Below are 20,715 nucleotides of genomic sequence, written 5' to 3'. Positions count from 1 at the left end.
TCCGGAAAAGCAAGTGGCCAGTGTAGACAGCTTGCAAGCTTTTCTGGAAAAGCGGCTGCTTTTCCGGAATAAGTGGCCCAGTGTAGACACAGCCACAGAAACTAACAACCCTTAGAGACAGGCCCACAGCACAATGGAAAGATCCAGATTCAGAGCTTTGCAAAGGTTAAGGGCATGTGGATCTGAGGCATCAGTCTGACCCAGGACAAGAGATGACGCGCAAACTTTGGATCCAGATTCCAATCCAAATGACCAAATGTTCTGGGCGAGAGTATTTCTATTCGTTAACTAATCCTATTCGGCACTAGAACTGTGTGGAGAATGGCAATTCTAGTTCATGAAGGATTTTGAGATTTCAAAACTTGCCTTTGTATTAAAATTTCAAAACTCCGAAGGAAATTTTTTTTAAAGTTAATTTGTTTTGGGATGATCAAAATATTTTGTTTCCATTTTGACTTTTTTTATTTTGTCTGATGATGTCATTCATAATGTGATGATTCCTCCCACCCAGGCTTTCTGAAAATTGGCTTATAAGTATAAATAGGCATCACTCAGACATGCTTGGGACAAAATCCCTCACGTAACCTATCAACGTTAATGCTACAATCTGCTGGATCTGTGTCTCCCATTTTGGTGCACGCATCGTTCCTGCAGATAGAGTTAGAAAGATGACGTGAAACTGTTTATAGTTTGAAGTGTGCTAATGAGACATCACTGGTGCTCCGGGAGTCTTAACCATTTGGTGATCAGCTTAACAACTTGTAAGCAGCCTTGTTTGCTCTATAAATCCAAAGGTGATTGGACTTGTCAGTCATGTGACAGTACCACCTGGTACTGGGATTATTTTTTAACCCAGGCAGTTTCCATGGAAGGGGGAATGTAGCACGAGAGTCCCATTCTGGGGGGAAGACTACTTACGCAAGGGGAAGTTAGCAGGACTTGTCTTGGGCTGGCTTGGAAACAAAGAGAACTAAAGCCCCAAGTCAGAGTAAATGATCATCTTTGGCTTGAAGGCTTGCCTGAAACAAGATCAGCACTTTAGGGTAAGAATTTGCTTGCGATCAGTTTTTGAGTAAATTGGAACGAGCGCTGCGTTTTCTTTTCATTTTAACTTAGTATCTTACTTTGATCTGTTTTCACTTGCAAGCACTTCAGTCCTACTCTTTGTACTTAATAAAAACCCTTTCCTTTCCTCTCAGGCCCAGTGTGAATACTTGTTACCGGGGGGGGGGTGCGCATGTTCTCTCTTTCATTGATAAAGAGGGCGAACCTCCTCGTGAGCTTTCCTTGTATAAAACGTTTACTCAGAGAAAGACGGATTTCTCTGGGGGTTGGATCCTTTTGGGGGTTGGTTTCCTGGGTGCTGTGCCCTACAATGGCACCTTCCCAGAGCGAAGTGTTTCAGTGTCTGCATTGCTCCTCAGGGGGGCAGCAACCCCATCTCTGTGCCTTGGCTGGGGAGACCAGAGAATGTGTCCCAGCAGGACAGGGTGGGGTGGAGCCCCAGAGAGCAAGAAGGTGGGTGTCAGTGGCTTGTCGAGCACACTGGAGACCAATCCTGGGGGAGGGGGGTGTCACACATAGCATGACAGAACATGTTCTAAAAAATTGAAGTGAAAAGTCGTTTCAAAAGAAAACAAAGTGGTTTGTTCCACAAATGTTGACATGGGGCATTTTGACATTGCCAGAATATTTTTTCTAGTGTTTCTCTGAAGCAAAATACTAGCAAAACTGACCCAGTTTTGCTAGGTGTTGTGCTCGGAAAGGAAAGGTTTTTATCCGAGTCCTACTTTGCTCTATTTCTGCTGTCCCCAAGCACTACACGACCACTAACCAATTAACTCTTTCTAGCCCTTCACATTCAGACACCCTCGTCACTGTTGTTATTCTTATTGATGGGCTTGGATTACGGCAGAACGTCCAGGCCCCTAGTGTGCTCAGGGCTTCCTGGCATTCGGGGTGGCACGTTCATGTCATCAGCGATAGTCCACCCCCCCAGGGCTCACAGCTTCTGTAGGCAGGGCCAGGGCTGGGTTGGTATTCGCATGGGGGAACAGGGAGATTAAGTGACTTCCCCAAGGCCACGGTGAGCCTGTGTCTGAGCAGGGGCTGAGCGCAGGCCGTGTCAGTTGAGGAAATTCTGTTCCACAAGAGTAGCTGCATTTTCCAAAGCGCTCGAACAATAAGCACAATCCAAATGGCAAAGACAACAGAGCATGAGCAAAGGAAATCAAATATAATAATTAACACACTCTTGGTCACATATTAACGGCTAGTAGCTCGTGGTAACCACTTCTGGATGGACTCTACCCAACATGCATTTAATTAGCGTTTGAAAAAGCCACAGCATGTTTTTAAAGGCCAATTAGAAACATATTCACTGAGGTTAGGCGCTATGTAGCAGAGGCCTGTGAGAACTAGCTATGTGCTGATTACAGCTCTGTTAATCGTCAATAAAGGCGCTAATCATCGGTGTGTGCTTCTCTCCCAGGCGGCAGCTTTATTCAGCCCTAATGAGACGCATACTTGGGAGCTGCCCTTCACAGCCAGCCGGAGCCAGGGAAATGGCCTTAGAAGCAGCGAGTTGCTGGGTAAAGAGATTCCCTCCCTCGCAGGCGCTTTCCGGCGCGACCCTTACACCGGGGGGACGTACCCACCCAGCGGGCCAGGCAGCAGGTGTGTCCCTGCCAGCGACGTGATGCGCAGGGCTGGGCAGGTCAGTGCGGCTTGTGCTGGGCACTGCACATACACAGGCTGCGTGTGAACCCCTGTGATGAGCCGGGAGGCAGCAGGACTCGTGGGGGCCCCATGAATGCCCCCCAGTTTGAGTGGGGGTTGTACGGCAGGATGGCTAAGCCAAACCCCATTCCCAGGGACGCATGCCTGGAGGGCCCACTCGCTTGCAGCCTGCTGCCAGGCTCCCTGGGCTGCACTGGTGTCTGCCCATGCGCCAGCCCCCGCTGCCGGACTCCGCTAATCCGGGACGTGTGCAGGCTGCGCCCAGGCAGGTGAGCTGGTGGGGGCCCAGCAGCCAGGAGGGGTAAGTGTGACAGCGCGTCGGGGTCCCCGACCCTGCACCCCCGTAGCAGCAAGAGGACACCCCGCCGGCCAGTACAACGGGGGTTATTGCTTCTCCGGGACACAGCCCGGCACAGACGTGACGTGGCCACAGGAGTCAGGGCCAGGACGCCTCAGACCCACAGGCCCCTGACCCCCCAGTACTCAGCTTAGTCTCTTCTCTCCATGTTTTCCCAGACCAGACTGCCCAGCTCCCAGGCCCTGCCCCCAGCCAGGTGGCGTCTCCCCCTCCCTCCCTTTGTCTCTCCCCCGGAAAGAGCCTTGTTCTCTGCCCAGGCTGGGCCGAGGTGTCTGGGCCAGGCCACACGTGGTGAGTCCGTGGGAATCTCACAGCCCAGCGCAGGGGGACCTGGGTCACAGAGCAGACCCCCCCCCCACGTCACGGTAGGGAAGAGACGGGTGCAGGGAAGACGCCAAGCGTTGGCTCGTGCTGGGGAGAGCCCCACCCACGTTCCCGTCAGGCCTCCCCGAATGGCGCTTTGGCTGGTTGGGCTTTGCTGAGCGCTTCTGGGGCACAGTCGGGGCAAATGCACAAGCGGAGCCTCTGCACCAGAGGCCAGAGGGGCTGGAACAAGGCAGCTGTTCCCATCCTGTGCGGTCTGGCCTGGGACACCCGGCAGGCTGGGGGGGCTGTCCATTACTGGCCCCCGCACCCTGCCCCTTCCTGCCATCGCCCTGCCCTCTCCCCCATGGCACCCATCCCCCGAGCACACAGCTTTGGGGATCGCGGGGGGGGGGCTCGGTGTCAGGTCAGATCGCGGGGGGGGAGGCTCGGTGTCAGGTCAGATCGCGGGGGGGGAGGCTCGGTGTCAGGTCAGATCGCGGGGGGGGCCCGGTGTCAGGTCGGGGGGGGCTCGGTGTCAGGTCAGATCGCGGGGGGGGGAGGCTCGGTGTCAGGTCAGATCGCGGGGGGGGCCCGGTGTCAGGTCGGGGGGGGCTCGGTGTCAGGTCAGATCGCGGGGGGGGAGGCTCGGTGTCAGGTCAGATCGGGGGGGCTCGGTGTCAGGTCAGACCGCAGGGGGGGGGGGCTCGGTGTCAGGTCAGACCGCGGGGGGAGGCTCGGAGTCAGGTCAGATCACGGGGGGGGCTCGGTGTCAGGTCAGACCGCGGGGGGAGGCTCGGAGTCAGGTCAGATCACGGGGGAGGCTCAGTGTCAGGTCAGATCGCGGGGGGGGAGGCTCGGAGTCAGGTCAGATCACGGGGGGAGGCTCGGAGTCAGGTCAGATCGCGGGGGGAGGCTCAGTGTCAGGTCAGATCGCGGGGGGGAGGCTCGGTGTCAGGTCAGACCGCGGGGGGGCTCGGTGTCAGGTCAGATCGCGGGGGGGAGGCTCGGTGTCAGGTCAGACCGCGGGGGGGGGGGCTCGGTGTCAGGTCAGATCACGGGGGGAGGCTCAGTGTCAGGTCAGATCGCGGGGGGGGCTCGGTGTCAGGTCGGGGGGGCTCAGTGTCAGGTCAGATCACGGGGGGCTCGGAGTCAGGTCAGATCGCGGGGGGAGGCTCGGAGTCAGGTCAGATCGCGGGGGGGCTCGGAGTCAGGTCAGATTACGGGGGGGCTCGATGTCAGGTCAGATCGCGGGGGGGCTCGGAGTCAGGTCAGATTACGGGGGGGGCTCGGTGTCAGGTCAGATCGCGGGGGAGGCTCGGTGTCAGGTCGGGGGGCTCAGTGTCAGGTCAGATCGCGGGGGGGCTCGGTGTCAGGTCAGATCGCGGGGGGGCTCGGTGTCAGGTAGGGGGGCTCAGTGTCAGGTCAGATCGCGGGGGGGCTCGGTGTCAGGTAGGGGGGCTCAGTGTCAGGTCAGATCGCGGGGGGGAGGCTCAGTTTCAGGTCAGATCGCGGGGGGGGCTCGGTGTCAGGTCAGATCGTGGGGGGGGCTCGGTGTCAGGTCAGATCGCGGGGGGGAGGCTCGGTGTCAGGTCAGATCGCGGGGGGGGCTCGGTGTCAGGTCAGATCGCGGGGGGGGGGCTCGGAGTCAGGTCAGATCACGGGGGGGCTCGGTGTCAGGTCAGATCGCGGGGGGGGGCTCGGTGTCAGGTCAGATCGCGTGGGAGCTCGGTGTCAGGTCAGATCGCGGGGGGGGCTCGGTGTCAGGTCAGATCGCGGGGGGGGCTCGGTGTCAGGTCGGGGGGGCTTGGTGTCAGGTCATATCGTGGGGGGGGGCTCGTAGTCAGGTCAGATCGCGGGGGGGAGGTTCGGAGTCAGGTCAGATCGCGGGGGGGAGGTTCGGAGTCAGGTCAGATCGCGGGGGGGGGGGCTCCCCACGTCGGCAGGTGTCTCAGGGGAAGTGGGGGGCAGTAGCGTGAGTGCACCCACCAAGTGCGCTCTCCATCCCCCACTCCTGCTCCAGCCCTGCCCCGTTCCAGTGCCAGTCCCAGGCAGGAGCCCCCGGGGGTCAGAGAGCCCCACGGGCAAGGGCCCGGTACAGCTCGACTGCTCCCCCAATGCCTTGTCCGTCCAGGGGCTCCAGTGGCAGGAGCAGCCCCCGGGCCATCCCTGGGCCTTCGCTTCATTCCCTCCTCCCTGGGCCCAGGGAGGCCGCCTCTTCCCAGAGCCCTCAGTCCCTCTGCCCACAGCCACTGGCCCATTCCCGCGCCCGGAGCGAGCAGCCCCCGCGCCGTGCTGCACCCCGCCCCCACGGCCAACAGCTGGAGCTGGAGGGGATGCGGGGGGGCGGGGCGGCCAGAGCAGGAGACACGGGCGAGCAGCTGGTTCCCGTTAGCTGCTGTCAGCCGTCACGTTCCTGCAGCTGGACAAAATCGCAACATCTCTCGTGTTATTAATTAACGTGTTTTCACAGAAAATAGAAACGTCTTTCAAGCCCAGGGACGAGTTAATCTGCTGCACAAATTGGCCCTAACAGCAGCCCCAGGCCCGCCGGGGAGCGGGAAGGGGCGAATGAGCTTCCCCAGACTGAGAGGTACAAGGCTGTTTGAAACCAGAGCAGGCCAGGTGCAGCACAGTCCCCCTCCGGCCATCTGCCCCTCTGCTTTCTGTCACCCGCAGCCAGCCGCCTTCCCCGCTCAGGCCTGGCAGAGCCCCGAGAGGACAGGAACCGAGCCACAGCCCGTGAGGAGTGCCCCCTCGGCGCAGGCTCAGCTTTGCCCCCGTGTGGCGGGCACATTTCCACCGAGCGCCGCTGGCCGAGTGTCGCCAGGGCACTGCTGCGAGGAAGCTCATGCAGCTGGGACAGTAGTGTGATGGCACGTCGGGGTCCCCCGACTCCTGCACCCCGGAGCGGCACCAACAGACTCCCCCAGCCAGTAGAACAGAGGGAGTTTATTGCTTCTCCAGGATACAGCCCAGCACAGATGGAATCTGGTCACAGGACAGGCCTAGGATGCCTCAGCCCCCCTTGAGATGGGGGAGACTGGGCCCCTAAATCCCAGCCCCTTGCTTAGGCTGCTTCCTCCATGATACCAGTCAGAAACTGCCTCCATTCCAGCCCTGCCCCCCAGCCAGGGATTGGTCTCAGCCTTCCTCCCTTTGTCTCTCTCCCTGGGAGGCACCTGTCGGACAGGTTGGGAGACCCTGGCCTAGTGACTCATCCGCTGTCCTGTTGGGCCGTGCTACAAACAGCCGCCAGTGGAGTCACCCACTGCCCAAGCTGTGACGGACCGGGCCGTGTCCGGGCACAGCTGAGGGCGTCCGCTCAGGGCGAATTGCTCGAATCCGGGCTCCTTACAGCCCCCAGACTGGTGACCTCTCCGAACAGGCCACAAACCAGTCCCACAGAGCGCTTCAGCTGCCTGCCTGAAGCCTCACAAGCAAAACCCCTCCGACACCCCAGAAATATCCGTGCCCCAGATGGGCCCGGGCCTATACACAGGTGGGGGGTCTGTGACGGCGCGTTGGGGGTTCCCCGTCTCCTGCACCCCGAAATGGCACAAACAGACTGCACCAGCCAGTGGAATTGAGGGTGGTTTATTGCTCCTCCAGCACAGCGCAGCACAGATGTAATCTGGTTACAGGAACTGGGCTAGGATGCCTCAGGCCCCCTTGAGATGGGGGAGACTGGGCCCCTAAACTCCAGCCCCTTCCCCTAGGCTCTCCTCCATGCCCTCCGACAGCCAGCAACCAACTCACTCACTTCCAGCCCTGCCCCCCAGCCAAGGCAGCATTCCACCTTCCTTTGTTCCTCTCCATGGGGGGTGTCTGGCCACTGGTTTGCATAGTGACTCATCCTGTTTTGCTGGGTCGTGGTACCCACAGCAGCCAGTGGGGGTTCCCCCAGAGCCAGCAGCATAGAAACCAGCCAGGTACCCCCACTACGTCACAGTTCTCCCCCCTCCGAGAGCGAACTGAGCAGGGTCACTCCGCTCGTGACCTAGGGAAGTTCGGGTCCTCTGCGTGGGAACCCGCCCTGAGGACATGGGTGCTCCCCTTGACTCGGGCCGGCCGTGGCGAGGCCCCACATGAATTGGCTTCCCTCTGTCCACTCGCCGCCCCGCTCCAGGGCGACTGGCACAGGCCTGTCCTCGGGGGTCACACCCACCCTTCCACTGGCCTTGATCTCTGGCCAGGGTCTCTCGGGCCGGGGCCATGAGCCCAGCGAGCCTTCTCTGGACAGCCAGGGCGGCTTCCACCCCTGATGCTCCATCCAGGGAGGACTTCCCCTCCCATAACTCTCTCAGCAAGCCCAGAGGGTCTATCTGGGGTAGAGACCCCCAAGCCGCTTTCCTCCTGTCTTGGGCCTTCCCGCCCCTCTGGCAGGAGTCACAGGACCGGCAGTACCGCTGCACGGCTGTAAAGATTCCCGGCCAATAGAAGTGCTGGAGCAGCCTCAGCCGGGTGCTCCGGATCCCCCGGTGGCCCCCAACGGGGACATCGTGGGCCAAATACAGCAGCTTGAGGCGATACTTTCGGGGGACGACCAGCTGCCGCTCTACCCTCCATGCCCTCGCCTTCCTGGGGAGGAGCCACTCACGGAACAGGAGCCCACGCTCCCGCAGGAATCTCTCCTGGCCACCTCTCCCCCGGGGCTGAGCTGCACGGAGGCCAGCCTGGTCCCTCAGCCTCTGCAAGGAGGGGTCTGCCTGCACCTCAGCCTGGAATTCAGCTGCTGAGGCAGGGATCGGGACCTGTCCCCCACCTCTGCCTAGGTCCGGAGTCCCAGCCTGGCTGGACCCCGTGTCCACTGGGATGGGACCCTGAGGACGCTGCCAGGAGTCCTTCCCTGGACCCACGTTGTCAGCCCCCCGCTGGCTCTGGCTCCGGGTAGTGACTAGAGCCCGCTGGGATTCATGGGGCCACTCCTCTAGGTCGTTCCCCATCAGCACCTCGGTGGGCAAGTGCGGGTGCACCCCCACTTCCTTGAGGCCTTCCTTCGCCCCCCATTTCAGATGCACCCTGGCTACAGGCACCTTAAACGGGGACCCGTCTATGCCCTTCAGGGTCAGCTGCGCGTGGGGTAGTATCCGCTCCTGGGCCACTATGTCAGATCGGGCCAGAGTCACCTCCGCCCCCGTGTCCCAGAAGCCCGTCACCTTCCTACCATCCACCTCCAGGGGTATGAGGCACTCGCTCCGCAGGGGCCGTCCTGCCCCCACCCGGTACACGGAGGAATCCGCCTCCTGAGAATCAGACCTCCCAGGGGAGGTGCACTGAGCATCCTTCCCCTCTCTCTGAGCTGAGGTTTGCCTGCCAGCCCCTGCCTCTGGGGCAGCCTGCCCTTCCTCCCGCCCCAGCCAGTTAACCCTGGACAGTCCCCGGTCCTGGGACCTGGTGCACTGAGCCCTCTTGTGGCCTTTTTGCCCACAGCGATGGCAAGTTAGGCTTTGGGCTGTCTCTGTCCAGGCCCTGGCTGGTTCTCTGGGGCGCAGACGACCTGTTCCTTGGTCTCGCCCCGTAGTTGACTCCCTCCGTCGCTCAGCCGAGATCCGGTCTCTGCGCGGTTCCCTTTCTCTCCGGGACTCCCGTTCACACCCGGACCGGCTCTCCGTGAACTCATCCGCCAGTCTCCCGGCCTCCTGGGGGTTCTCTGGTCTCCGGTCCTTGAGCCACAGCCTCAGTTTGGGTGGGCACGCTTCATAGAACTGCTCCATCATGACCAGCTTGAGCAGCTCCTCTGCGGTCTGGGCTCCAACTCCAGACACCCACTTGCGGCAGTATTGCGCCAGGCGGGAGGCCAGGTCCACATAGGTCTCCCGTGGCCCTTTCTGTACCCCCCGGAACTTCTTCCTGTACATCTCGGGGGTCAGCCCGAACTTGTGCAGCAGGGCCTCCTTGACTCGGTTGTAATCCCCTGGCTGTAGGTCCTCCAGCTGACTGAGCACTCCGGCCGCCTCCTGGCTCAGTGCGGGGATGAGCTCCTGCAGCCAGTCAGCTGGGGGGACCCGTTGCAGTCCACAGGCCCTCTCAAAGGCACTGAGGAACCCGTCTATGTCACCCATGTCCTTCAATTGGGCCACCACGAGCCTCTCCAAGTGGCTGGCAGCCCTGGGACCTTGGGGCCCATCCGCACTTGGCGCAGCCGGTGCCCCGCCGGTTCTCCGCTCTGCCATGGCCAGCTCATGCTGTCGCTGCCTCTCTCGATCTTGGCGCTCCTTCTCTCGGTCCTCTACTTCCAATTCCCTGATCCGCAGCTGGATCTCCAGCCGCCGCAGCTCCGCTGGGCTGGCCCCTGCCCTAGATGGGCTACGGCTTGCAGGCCTCCCGGGAGACGCTGTCTCATCTCTCCGTTGGGTTCCAGCGCTCCTCCCCCTCTCTGAGCCTGACACACTCTCAGGGGGGGTCTGGCTGCTTCCCCTGGGGACAAGATCCTGGCCCTGTGGCTGGTCATTCTCTTCCAGCTGGGTAATCAGCTGGGCCTTGGCTGCTTTCCGCACAGGCAAGCCCCTCTCTCTGCACAGCCCCACCAGCTCTGCCTTCAAGAGTCGGGCGTAGGCCATCTGCCCGCTGGGCCCCTCGGTGCAGACTCACCAGTCTAGTGCTGCAGCGCCCCACGATTCCCAGGAACCGCTTCGCTCTGTCTCCAGCATGCCTGGCTCCAGGGCTCTTGCTTCTACTGCGCCTTGTCGCTTGCCGCTGGAAGCTCCATCCACGGGGTGCAGTGCATCCCACTTCTGACACCAGTGTGACGGCGCGTTGGGGGTTCCCCGTCTCCTGCACCCCGAAATGGCACAAACAGACTGCACCAGCCAGTGGAATTGAGGGTGGTTTATTGCTCCTCCAGCACAGCGCAGCACAGATGTAATCTGGTTACAGGAACTGGGCTAGGATGCCTCAGGCCCCCTTGAGATGGGGGAGACTGGGCCCCTAAACTCCAGCCCCTTCCCCTAGGCTCTCCTCCATGCCCTCCGACAGCCAGCAACCAACTCACTCACTTCCAGCCCTGCCCCCCAGCCAAGGCAGCATTCCACCTTCCTTTGTTCCTCTCCATGGGGGGTGTCTGGCCACTGGTTTGCATAGTGACTCATCCTGTTTTGCTGGGTCATGGTACCCACAGCAGCCAGTGGGGGTTCCCCCAGAGCCAGCAGCATAGAAACCAGCCAGGTACCCCCACTACGTCACAGGGTCCTAGCACCCAATCCCACCTACCCCGAACAAGTTCTGTCCGGTTCCAAGAAACCAGCCACAGATCCCTGGTCAATTTACCCTCTGGACCTTACCACAAATCATGTTGGGCCAATCCTTTAGAATCTAACAACTAAAGGTTTATTATCACAAGAAAGAAAAGCCTGAGAATAAGGTTGTTAAAGGTTAGTACGTTACATGCACCGAATCTCCCAGTCCTCGATGCAGGCTCTAGCAGAGATGTTACAGCTGCTGGTTTAAAAGTCCTTGTTGCACATCCTAGCATCAGGATGGGTCCACAGGTCTTCTGGGCTCTTCGATCCCTGCAGTGCTGCCTCTGGGATGAAGTGCTGAGCTGAGAACAAAAATGGAGACCACCACATGGCCTCTTTATCCCTCCTTCCTGGCCTCTTCTTGGCTATCGCAGGTCACCTGGTCCCCGGCTTATTCCTGTGTTCACTGCTGGTAGCCTTTAGGTTTGAGTCACCCTCATTCTTTAGGTGTGTCCTTGGCCAATTGAGAGCCATTGTCCCACAGGGCCTTGCTGATTAGCATGTCCATAGGCCGGGCTCTGCCCAATGCTCAACCACATGCAGGGAAATCTTCAGTGTCCATACAAGTACATGCTAATAATTGCACACACAGACATTATACACACACAGGAACAGCGTACATAGGACTATCAGACAGTGAGCTTCTATTCAACACCCCACATGGCCCCCCTTTATACCATTTTCTGGGGCCAACACCCCCACCTATGGGTGCAGCAGTGATCTGGTTGCTCCCCTCAAAATCCAGAAACATGACACCCCCAACGCAAAATTGATGCAGGAAGTGATGCTGGTAACATCACTGAGGGTATCACAGGCCTCCCCATGCTTTGGCTCTGTGTCATCTCATGTTCTAACCCAATGGCAGAAACAACAGTACAGAGCTGGGTGAGTGTATGAGAGCCCAGTGTGCCTAAAAGAGGCTTCATTATTGCAAGGTCTGCCCTATTGACACCCATGACCTTGCACTGTCTCACCAACCCAAGGTAGAACTTAGTAAAAACCACAGCTACTTGGATCTGCTTCTACGGCATGATCCCCATGTGTGTCAGGTGATTTTGCCCGGAGCTGAAGGAAATAGTGAATTTATCCAGGCCAGCTCTGGCAACTCTCTGAACAACAATTAACACTGTGTGAATGCAGGTATTCCACCCCAAATCGTGTAGGCATTTTTGCATTTAGCCATGAAAACAAAATGGTGGCGTGCCTCAGTTTCCCTTCTCACACAGGACCTTCTGGCTGGAACCTTCTTTGTCCTGTAAGAAGTTCCAAGACCAGTTACAAGTGTTAACCACGAAATAGCAAGATCACAATGTCCCCTTACATACCGTCTGTCGTTTGCTACATCTCCAGACAGATTACATGGTATTTTCATAAGATCATGCCCATTGTAAACCTTTACAATTCTCTGCCACAATAATACATTGGTTACAAGAATTAACATCAGTAACAAGAACAATCCTATCTCAGGTGTATACTGACATTCTCCATCAGGCCCCTTCTCTGGCCCCACCCCATTGCAGTTTTGGCCCTTCAGGTTTAAACTGCAAATCTTCTTGGCCAAATCAAGTCCTGCCCCTCCCCCTTGTCCTCTGGGCTCCAGGCCTGAAACCTCTGGCCTGCCCAAGACAAAGGGCTGGCTGGGCGTGACTCCCTGGCTCACAATGGCCCTGGAATTCTCCCCCTTCCCCCACTCAGTGGGGTAACAGCAGTGAGCTGTAGACTCCCAAGTCTCTCCTCTGTCCCTCTCTAACCTCTGTTTCCACATGGAACCAGATATCAACCTCCCTGATTGAGTATGAGTGTCCACCGTGTCCAGAGATGGGAGCTTAATCGCCATCTCCTGCATCCTAGGGAGAGTGACCACACAGCTGTTCTGCTCTGCATACTTAGCTACCCAGCCCTTCCCCTGAATCTGAGACACTAAGTTCCCACTCTCCTCATCCACCTGGGAACAATCCTGTCCCACACACACTGACTTCCCAGCAAGCTGGTCACACACGGTCACTGGATTAGCAGCCTGCTCCAATTCTCTGGCTGTTCCTGCCTCATCTGGAACAACCCTCAGTCCCTCCGAGACCTCTCCACCACCATCCACCCTGGGTTTCCCTAAACCCAAGTCAGTGGAGTCACTGCTAACAGACAAGTTCTGTCTGTCAGGCACTGCAACAAGTGCCTCACACACCAAGCTGCTGCCCTTTACAGGCAGAGCTTTCTCCTGAATGCCTTCTCCCAGCAAGGCCCTGTCACCTCCCTCAGTCACAGCAAACTGCTTGCTACAAGCACTGCCAGGACTCTACTCCCTATGAGCTTCCTTAAGCCACAGTTCACCCTTCTCTGGCTCTGCAGCAGCCTTGCCCTGCTGAGCCACAACCAACTCCTCCTGCAATTCCCTTACTCCCTGAGTCATCTCTGGCCCCTCTGGTGGATTCACAGACAATCCCCTCTCAGGCACACAGACAGACTCACAAGAGACAGGGTCAGGGGCACCTTCTCCCCCTTTGCAGCTCTCTAGATGGCTGTAAACTTCCACACTATCATTAGGCTCCAGAGTTAACACGACCTCATTCTTTCCTTGTGCCCGGTCTAAGGGGTCACCCTGGTCCCACAGAGTCACTCCCCCCTTTTCCAGCCACACAGCAGCATCAGGCACAATATCAGTGTCCCCACCGTCTGGTCTCTGGGGTTCTGGCAAGACACTGCCTGGATCCACCCAAGTCACAGCATCCTCCTCCCCGGCAGATACAACCTTAGAGCCACCTCCTTTCTGGGCCTTCTCTGTATCCAGACCCAACTCTGGGACAACAGCCCTGCTCTCAGCCATCACAGGCCATGGGGCACCTTCATCAGAAAAAGGAAGAAACTCCTCCCCAGACTCAGACAGACAACCAGAGACAGTTTCTCCCTTGTCCCAACACCCCTGGCTAATTTCAGGCAAACAGCTAGACACTGAGACAGCTTCCTTTACTGATCTACTGCTACTTCCACCAGCCAAATTGCCAGCTTGCACACACTGTGCTTCACACAACTCACTTTCAGCTTGTGCAGGTTCAATTCCACAAACCTCACCAGCCACCAACTCCTCAACTAAAACTTCACTCTGGCCAGCCACTCCAGACTGCCCCAGAGAAACATTTCCCTGATTTCTGGGCTCTTCCTGCCCTGGTTCTGATTCCAGCCTCACCTCTGAGGCATCAGACGGGCCCTCACCCCCAGGCTCACTGCCCCCCTGCACAGACACACAGCCGTCTGCCACAGGCACACATGTAGAGACACTTTCCCCTTGGTTACAGTAAAACAGACTAGCCTCAGAAAACTTCCCAGAGTCACCTGTACCCCCCTCACAGCCCCCATACCTGTTTTGGGGCTGGGTCACAACATTTGCCATGTCATAGTCACACCACATACCCACACGTTTATACATCAAACTTTCAGGAGGATCCAGTCCCTTTTGATCTTTTGTTCTCTTAAGCTGAAGTTCAAGGCTTGCCATTCTCTCTGCGTGTTCTGCCTCTTGCCCCCACCGTCTCTCAGCATATTCTGCCTTTTTCTCCTCAAGTTCCCGATCCATCTCCTTCTGTCTCTCAGCAATTTCTTCATCTGCCTTCTGCCTTCTTTCAGCAGCTTCCTTGGCTTGCTTCTGCTCCTTTCATCCACATCTCTGGCTAGTAACAACACTACCAGATCTAGTTTAGAGGCCCTTTTCCTACAGGCAATGCCTCTCCCCAAGCACAAATCCTTCAGAGCACTTTTGCCCAGATTCTCATATAGTCCTGGGCTCATCGCAGCGGCTCTTTAACCAACCAAACTCTCAACACCAAAAATCAAATTTAGACAGCGTGGGGTCCTGATCCCAAAGCTCAATTGACCAAGATCTGTGGATCCTGCCGACTACGCCACTGTGACGGACCGGGCCGTGTCTGGGCACAGCTGAGGGCGTCCGCTCAGGGCGAATTGCTCAAATCCGGGGCTCCTTACAGCCCCCAGACTGGTGACCTCTCCAAACAGGCCACAAACCAGTCCCACAGAGCGCTTCAGCAGCCTGCCTGAAGCCTCCCGAGCAAAACCCCTCCGACACCCAAGCAATATCCGTGCCCCAGATGGCCCCGGGCCTATACACAGGTGGGGGGTCCTAGCACCCAATCCCACCTACCCCGAACAAGTTCTGTCCGGTCCCAAGAAACCAGCCACAGATCCCTGGTCAATTTACCCTCTGGACCTTGCCCACAAATCACGCTGGGCCAATCCTTTAGAATCTATATCTAAAGGTTTATTATCACAAGAAAGAAAAGCCTGAGAGTAAGGTTATTAAAGTACAGTACATTACATGCACCGAATCTCCCAGTCCTCGATGCAGGCTCTAGCAGAGATGTTACAGCTGCTGGTTTAAAAGTTCTTGTTGCACATCCTAGAATCAGGATGGGTTCACAGGTCTTCTGGGCTCTTCGATCCCTGCACTGCTGCCTCTGGGATGAAGTGCTGAGCTGAGAACAAAAATAGAGACCACCTGTGACGGCGCGTTGGGGGTTCCCCGTCTCCTGCACCCCGAAATGGCACAAACAGACTGCACCAGCCAGTGGAATTGAGGGTGGTTTATTGCTCCTCCAGCACAGCGCAGCACAGATGTAATCTGGTTACAGGAACTGGGCTAGGATGCCTCAGGCCCCCTTGAGATGGGGGAGACTGGGCCCCTAAACTCCAGCCCCTTCCCCTAGGCTCTCCTCCATGCCCTCCGACAGCCAGCAACCAACTCACTCACTTCCAGCCCTTCCCCCCAGCCAGGGCAGCATCCACCTTCCTTTGTTCCTCTCCATGGGGGGTGTCTGGCCACTGGTTCAACAAGTTTGGCATCACCTCTGCCTAGTGAGGTTTTCCCTGCTGGGTCTTGCTCCAGACAGCAGGGGTCACCACATCCCAGCAAGTACCCCCACTACGTCACACCACCACATGGCCTCTTTATCCCTCCTTCCTGGCCTCTTCTTGGCTATCGCAGGTCACCTGGTCCCCGGCTTATTCCTGTGTCCCCTGCTGGTAGCCCTTAGGTTTGAGTCATCCTCATTCCTAAGGTGTGTCCTTGGCCCATTGAGAGCCATTGTCCCACAGGGCCTTGCTGATTAGCATGTCCATAGGCCGGGCCCTGCCCAATGCTCAACCACACGCAGGGAAATCTTCAGTATCCATACAAGTACATGCTAATAATTGCACACACAGACATTATACACACACATGACCAGTGTACATAGGATTAGCAGACAGGGGGCTTCTATTCAACACCCCACATGGCCCCCTTCTATACCATTTTCTGGGGCCAACACCCCCCACCTAGCAGCAGCAATCTGGCTGCTCCCCTCAAAATCCAGTAACGTGACACAAGCCCAGCAACCAGCAAGGCCCCCCCACACCACTCTGGGTTACAGAGCAGACGGCACCCCCACTACGTCACAGGTAACCCTCTTGGTGCCCCGCCCGTGGGAAGCTGGCGCTAGGCAAACGCTGACGGGAGGAGCCTGGCAACAGGTCGGGTGCTGCCTGACTTCTGGCTGGCACCGCGGGGCGCCCACCTGGCGGGCGCCAGGCCCACGCCAGTGACATCCCGCGGCACCGGCAACGGAAGATGGATTTGTTAGGGGCCTGCAGTGAGTCGCTCCCGACACAGGGACCCAAGGTCTGGCAGCTCAACACCTCGCCCCAGACACCTGCCGGGGGGGGTGCTACCCCCGACCAGCTCTTCAACCCTGGACACAGCCCTGGCCAGCAACGGCCGCTTCCTCCCCCGCTGCACAAGACTCCGCAACGTGAGGCGAAAGGGGGACCGAGCAGAGCCCCACCCTGCCGCGTGGCTTTCCCAGCAGCCTCCGTCCGGCGCCTCCAGCTCACCCCGGCCGGATGGTGCAGGAAGGGCCAGACAGCAGCAAAGCAAACAAGGAGCGAGGCGCAACGGGCTCAGGTTGCGGTGGGGGGGTCCAGGTTGGTTATCAGGAAAAACGATCTCCCTAGGCGGGCGGGGAAGCGCTGGGCTGGGTTCCCTGGGAGGGGTGGACTCTCCGTCCCTAGGGGTGTCTAAGTCTCGGCTGGACAAAGCCCTGGCCGGTTGATGGAGTTGGGTTGGTCCTGCCTAGCGCAGGGGGCGGGACTCGATGGCTCCTGAGTCTCTCCCAGCTCTACGATTCTAGGATTCAAGCTGGCCGCTGGCTCGAGCCCAAATGCAGAGCCCACCTGGAAGAAGCGGGACCATTTCTGTGGGGTGAAGCGCCCTGCCCCTGCCGGCGACTGGATGGGGCTCGGGGGAGGCCCCTGCAGCAGCCCCCGCCATCGGCCTTACAGACGCCTCCCCTCTTCCCACCAGCAAGACTCCTCACTCCAAACCTCGGCAGCCCCCCGAGAGGAGGCGAAGCCTCGGTGCCCGCGCCCCGCCGTCGCTCTGTGGCAGGGCCCGGGGCCGTGTCAAACACGAAGGCCTGCCTGCGCGCCGCACTGGCGTGTCCCTGGCCGGATTTCCCTGGGACTGCTCATGGAGCCGAGCTGTGTTCTCAGCCGCACCCGTGCAAGCCTAGAGGAGCCCTGCACCCCCCAGGGGACGGCTTAGGCCCGAGGCCCATGGACTGGGCCCCCAACGACACCGACCCGCAGAAGCGGCGGCAGCAGCCCCGGCCCCCAGCCGCCCCCTGTAGCCCCGCTTGGCCCCCAGGCGGGGAGGAGGGGAAAGAGCTTGCTGCGAGGATGCTCTGCACCTGCCCCGCCTGGCTCCCGGCATCAGCCCTTGGTCTGCTCGACAGCTGCGTGCCCGGAGAAGGGGGAGAGGAGGCGCAGGGCTGTGCGTTTGGTGGAGCTCCGGCACCTCCGTGGAGACGGGACGAGCCACAAAATCCAGGTCCAGAGGTAGGACGAGAATGCCCCGAGTTGGAGAACACCTGAGCCCAGCAGTCTCCTGTGGCCGGCTGTGGCATCTGGGTCTGGCTGCTGGGTCACATTCCAACCGCCCTGCAACCCTGGAAGGAAACCAGGCGGCACGGCCACGGGCCCTGGCCCCACGGTGCGAGTCACATCCCTGCAGCCCGTGCCCACCGCGCCGGGAGGCCGCCAGCAGCCCGCAGCAGGGACGAGGCCTCAAAGCGTTCCCAGCCACTGACGCTCTCGTCCCAGCGCAGGCGCCACGGCCCATGGCCAGAGAGCGCGTGCTGCGCTGGGCCGGACCCCAGGGCCGGGGGCCCCCAAGAGGCTCGTTATTCTGCGCATTTCAACGGGGCGGATGGGCTGGGGCGTCTCCGGAGCGGCGGGACGGCGCGTCACAGGGCCAGTTACAGACCTGCCCAGAAATCCTCTCCCACCACCGCAGTCGCCCAGACGAGGCCTCGGGACAGGTCGGGGCAGGTTTCACCACCGTCTGGGGACAGGCAGGCCTGGGCTGGGATCAGGCCGCTCCCCAGCTGGAACCAAGCGTCCCAGGAGAGGAGGAGGAGGAGGAGGAGGAGGACGCAGCCGCCATGGAGGGGACAGCGTCTCTGAAGTCTCCCCGGCACAGCAGGCGGGCGTGCTGGGTCCTCGTCCCGGCAGCTCCAGCAGGGAGCTCTGGTTCCCTTCCTGTGGGCTGCCCCGCAGGGCAGGGCTTGTGCTGGACGTCCGGGCTCCTTCTCCGGCCTGTGGGCAGTGGGGGAGGGGCGGGAAGTCCCTTTCCTCCATCAAGATCCCTCGCACGGGCGAGCCCGCCAGACCCCTGCGCTGGGCGGGTTTGGGTGGGAGCCACTGAACTGCCCCGTAGTCAGCTCCAGCCTCGGCCAAAACCCTCCAAATGCCTGTGGGGGAGCAGGCCCCCAGCAAACCCTGCGCCCCCATTGGGGCAGCAGCCAAGGTCTCGTGGGGCCTTGGCTCCGGCTAACCCGGAGTGCGAGATCCCGAGGGGCCAGGACCCAGACAGCTCCTTGGGCCCGGCCCTGCAGGCGCCCCGCCCCCTCCCCCAGCGAAAAGCAGGAGTGGGGAGCAGAGGTGGGATTTCCTGCCAAGGGCCCAGCCAGCCGGGGACCCGGGGCCAGAGCCGGCGCTGCCACACGGCGGGTGGGTGCGGGGCCCTGCTTGCAGCGAGGCGGCCTGGCTCCATCGACTTGCTTCCTTAGGGCTGCGGCTGCCCCGGGCAATGCTCCTGGGGATCCGTGCCAAGCGAGCGCCATGCCGGGTTTGCCCCTCCCGGCAGCACTGAGCAGGCCCGGGACTCCTCGGCGGCCCTGCGGCAGGGAGGGGGAGGCTGGCTGCCGCTCGGCGCGGCGGGAGGGCCCCCGGGAGGGAGCCCTTTGGGGAGCTTGTGATGAACACGCAGAGGCCAGAGCCCGAGACACGCCTCGTACACCCACCCAACCCCCGCCTGAACCTCGGGCCAGCTGGGCCTGTTCCCAGCCCCGGCCTCTTAACTCTCCTCGCCCCTGGGCCCGAGGTGGGCGCCAAGCGTGGACTCAGGCGCCACCCAGTCGCTCCTGCTTGTGGCCACCCCTCGGGCGCTCGCCCCCGCGCCTGTCAGGAGAGCTGCCGGGGGTGCCCTGCAGGCAGGAAAGGGGGCGCAGGGCAGGTGTTGCCTGGCAGCGCTGCACGGTTGGCGTCACGAAAGCAACAGGCCGAGGAGGGCCGCCTGCCATGGCCAAGGCCGGCCCCACTTCCCAGCCGAGCCCCTGGCACCGCGCTGAAAGGAGGGGACCCAGACGTGCTGTCACTGAGCCCTGGCTGTGCGCTGCTCCAGCCGCAGCATCGCGCCTCCCTCCCTCCGGAGCGCTGGGAGGCACCCAATGCTGCCTTGCAGAGGTGGGCCAGGGCCCCCGAGCCAGCAGGCTCACGAGGCTTCCCAGCACAGGAACCACGCAGACCAGAGACCCCCTTTGATCTGTGTCTGGTGCACGCAGCCAAGGCGCTGGGCATGAGGTAGCGCTGCCCTCCTGGGGTTTCTTGGCTGGCTAGTTTCTTTCCACAGCCGGCAGAAAGCGCCTCTCCCCGCTGCCACACTGAGCTGAGCCTCTGCTGGCACAGGCGCATGGTGACAGCGCGGGGCAGTGGTTAGCATAGGGCGTGAGGCGTCAGCAGGGCTGGACCCCGGGCCCTGCTCCCTGCTGTGACCCCTCAGGCCACGGATTCCCCGCCTTGTTTGCGTGCACTGATTTGGGGCTCTGGAGGAAGAGCAATAGGTAAGACTTGGGGGCTGCCTGCCCCACAGCCCGGCAGGGAGTGGCAGGCCAGCCCAGGCTGCCTGGGAGACACTCCCTGCACATCCGGATTCAGCCCATTCTACAATACCCAGCGCCCTTGGAGAGCCCCAGCAGCTCTCTGGTCCCCCACCACCATGGCCCCAAGTCTGGCCCCCAGGCACACGCTGCACGGTGCAGTGCAAGGGAGAAGGGGACCCGGCCAGCACGCCCCCAGGCACACTCTGCAGGGTGCAGTGCAAGGGAGAAGGGGACCCGGCCAGCACGCCCCCAGGCACACTCTGCAGGGTGCAGTGCAAGGGAGAAGGGGACCCGGCCAGCACGCCCCCAGGCACACTCTGCACGGTGCAGTGCAAGGGAGAAGGGGACCCGGCCAGCACGCCCCCAGGCACACTCTGCAGGGTGCAGTGCAAGGGAGAAGGGGACCCGGCCAGCACGCCCCCAGGCACACTCTGCAGGGTGCAGTGCAAGGGAGAAGGGGACCCGGCCAGCACGCCCCCAGGCACACTCTGCACGGTGCAGTGCAAGGGAGAAGGGGACCCGGCCAGCACGCCCCCAGGCACACTCTGCAGGGTGCAGCGCAAGGGAGAAGGGGACCCGGCCAGCACGCCCCCAGGCACACTCTGCACGGTGCAGTGCAAGGGAGAAGGGGACCCGGCCAGCACGCCCCCAGGCACACTCTGCAGGGTGCAGCGCAAGGGAGAAGGGGACCCGGCCAGCACGCCCCCAGGCACACTCTGCAGGGTGCAGCGCAAGGGAGAAGGGGACCCGGCCAGCACGCCCCCAGGCACACTCTGCAGGGTGCAGCGCAAGGGAGAAGGGGACCCGGCCAGCACGCCCCCAGGCACACGCTGCACGGTGCAGTGCAAGGGAGAAGGGGACCCGGCCAGCACGC

General features: G+C 60.5%; 1 long non-coding RNA gene across 2 annotated transcripts; it reads left to right on the top strand.

Moving 5' to 3' along the window:
* The first annotated feature begins 673 nt into the window (after nt 1-673).
* Nucleotides 674-6,906, top strand: LOC142818559 (uncharacterized). Of its 2 annotated transcripts, XR_012896076.2 has the most exons (3): nt 678-1,043; nt 2,492-3,040; nt 5,874-6,906. It is a non-coding gene; the product is annotated as an uncharacterized LOC142818559 (long non-coding RNA). The 2 variants fall into 2 exon arrangements; XR_012896077.2 differs by lacking the exon at nt 5,874-6,906 and having other exon boundaries at nt 674-1,043; nt 2,492-3,008.
* Nucleotides 6,907-20,715: the final 13,809 nt, after the last annotated feature.

Source organism: Pelodiscus sinensis, chromosome 15 (assembly GCF_052426305.1).
Source record: "Pelodiscus sinensis isolate ZL-2025 chromosome 15, ASM5242630v1, whole genome shotgun sequence".
In the NCBI taxonomy this organism is placed as follows: Eukaryota; Metazoa; Chordata; order Testudines; family Trionychidae; genus Pelodiscus; species Pelodiscus sinensis.
This window is presented reverse-complemented; position numbering and strand designations above follow the sequence as displayed.